The sequence below is a fragment of the Rhinoderma darwinii genome, unplaced genomic scaffold (assembly GCF_050947455.1).
Source record: "Rhinoderma darwinii isolate aRhiDar2 unplaced genomic scaffold, aRhiDar2.hap1 Scaffold_3377, whole genome shotgun sequence".
Classification (NCBI taxonomy): Eukaryota; Metazoa; Chordata; class Amphibia; order Anura; family Rhinodermatidae; genus Rhinoderma; species Rhinoderma darwinii.
The window spans coordinates 135351-138704 of record NW_027463422.1 but is presented as its reverse complement, the minus strand read 5'-3'; positions in this window follow the sequence as shown (position 1 = coordinate 138704).

The window sequence follows — 3354 nt, the reverse complement described above, 5'->3', positions numbered from 1 at the left end:
CTGGTATATATAGTAACAGGGATGATGGCTGGTATATATAGTAACAGGGATGATGGCAGGTATATATAGTAACAGGGATGATGGCTGGTATATATAGTAACATGGATGATGGCAGGCATGTATATATAGTAACAGGGATGATGGCTGGTATATATAGTAACAGGGATGATGGCTGGTATATATAGTAACAGGGATGATGGCTGGTGTATATAGTAACAGGGATGATGGCTGGTGTATATAGTAACAGGGATGATGGCTGGTATATATAGTAACAGGGATGATGGCTGGTATATATAGTAACAGGGATGATGGCTGGTATATATAGTAACAGGGATGATGGCAGGCATATATAGTAACAGGGATGATGGCTGGTATATATAGTAACAGGGATGATGGCTGGTGTATATAGTAACAGGGATGATGGCTGGTATATATAGTAACAGGGATGATGGCTGGTATATATAGTAACAGATGATGGCTGGTATATATAGTAACAGGGATGATGGCAGGTATATATAGTAACAGATGATGGCTGGTATATATAGTAACGGGGATGATGGCAGGTATATATAGTAACGGGGATAATGGCAGGTATATATAGTAACAGGGATGATGGCAGGTATATATAGTAACAGGGATGATGGCTGGTATATATAGTACCATAAATGATGGCTGGTATATATAGTAACAGGGATGATGGCTGGTATATATAGTAACATGGATGATGGCAGGTATATATAGTAACAGGGATGATGGCTGGTATATATAGTAACAGGGATGATGTCTGGTATATATATAGTAACAGGGATGATGTCTGGTATATATAGTAACAGGGATGATGGCAGGTATATATAGTAACAGGGATGATGGCTGGTATATATAGTAACAGGGATGATGGCAGGTATATATAGTAACAGGGATGATGGCTGGTATATATAGTAACAGGGATGATGGCTGGTATATATAGTAACAGGGATGATGGCAGGTATATATAGTAACAGGGATGATGGCTGGTATATATAGTAACAGGGATGATGGCTGGTATATATAGTAACAGGGATGATGGCAGGTATATATAGTAACAGGGATGATGGCTGGTATATATAGTAACAGGGATGATGGCAGGTATATATAGTAACAGGGATGATGGCAGGTATATACAGTAACAGGGATGATGGTTGGTATATATAGTAACAGGGATGATGGCTGGTATATATAGTAACAGGGATGATGGCAGGTATATATAGTAACAGGGATGATGGCTGGTATATATAGTAACAGGGATGATGGCTGGTATATATAGTAACGGGGATGATGGCTGGTATATATAGTAACGGGGATGATGGCAGGTATATATAGTAACGGGGATGATGGCTGGTGTATATATAGTAACGGGGATGATGGCAGGTATATATAGTAACGGGGATGATGGCTGGTATATATAGTAACGGGGATGATGGCTGGTATATATAGTAACGGGGATGATGGCTGGTATATATAGTAACGGGGATGATAGCAGGTATATATAGTAACGGGGATGATGGCTGGTATATACAGTAACAGGGATGATGGCTGGTATATATAGTAACAAGTATGATGGCTGGTATATATAGTAACAGGGATGATGGCAGGTATATATAGTAACAGGGATGATGGCTGGTATATACAGTAACAGGGATGATGGCTGGTATATATAGTAACAAGGATGATGGCTGGTATATATAGTAACAGGGATGATGGCTGGTATATATAGTAACAGGGATGATGGCAGGTATATACAGTAACAGGGATGATGGCTGGTATATATAGTAACAGGGATGATGGCAGGTATATGTAGTAACAGGGATGATGGCAGGTATATATAGTAACAGGGATGATGGCTGGTATATATAGTAACAGGGATGATGGCTGGTATATATAGTAACAGGGATGATGGCAGGTATATATAGTAACAGGGATGATGGCTGGTATATATAGTAACAGGGATGATGGCTGGTATATATAGTAACAGGGATGATGGCTGGTATATATAGTAACAGGGATGATGGCAGGTATATATAGTAGCAGGGATGATGGCTGGTATATATAGTAACAGGGATGATGGCAGGTATAAATAGTAACAGGGATGATAGCAGGTATATATAGTAACAGGGATGATGGCTGGTATATACAGTAACAGGGATAATGGCTGGTATATATAGTAACAAGGATGATGGCTGGTATATATAGTAACAGGGATGATGGCTGGTATATATAGTAACAGGGATGATGGCAGGTATATACAGTAACGGATGATGGCTGGTATATATAGTAACAGGGATGATGGCAGGTATATGTAGTAACAGGGATGATGGCAGGTATATATAGTAACAGGGATGATGGCTGGTATATATAGTAACAGGGATGATGGCTGGTATATATAGTAACAGGGATGATGGCAGGTATATATAGTAACAGGGATGATGGCTGGTATATATAGTAACAGGGATGATGGCTGGTATATATAGTAACAGGGATGATGGCAGGTGTATATATAGTAACAGGGATGATGGCAGGTATATATAGTAACAGGGATGATGGCTGGTATATATAGTACCATAAATGATGGCTGGTATATATAGTAACATGGATGATGGCTGGTATATATAGTAACATGGATGATGGCAGGTATATATAGTAACAGGGATGATGGCTGATATATATAGTAACAGGGATGATGGCTGGTATATATAGTAACAGGGATGATGTCTGGTATATATATTAACAGGGATGATGGCTGGTATATATAGTAACAGGGATGATGGCAGGTATATATAGTAACAGGGATGATGGCAGGTATATATAGTAACAGGGATGATGGCAGGTATATATAGTAACAGGGATGATGGCTGGTATATATAGTAACGGGGATGATGGCTGGTATATATAGTAACAGGGATGATGGCTGGTATATATAGTAACAGGGATGATGGCTGGTATATATAGTAACAGGGATGATGGCAGGTATATATAGTAACAGGGATGATGGCTGGTATATATAGTAACAGGGATGATGGCTGGTATATATAGTAACAGGGATGATGGCTGGTATATATAGTAACAGGGATGATGGCTGGTATATATAGTAACAGGGATGATGGCAGGCATATATAGTAACAGGGATGATGGCTGGTATATATAGTAACAGGGATGATGGCTGGTATATATAGTAACAGGGATGATGGCAGGTATATATAGTAACAGGGATGATGGCTGGTATATATAGTAACAGGGATAATGGCTGGTATATATAGTAACAGGGATGATGGCTGGTATATATAGTAACAGGGATGATGGCTGGTGTATATAGTAACA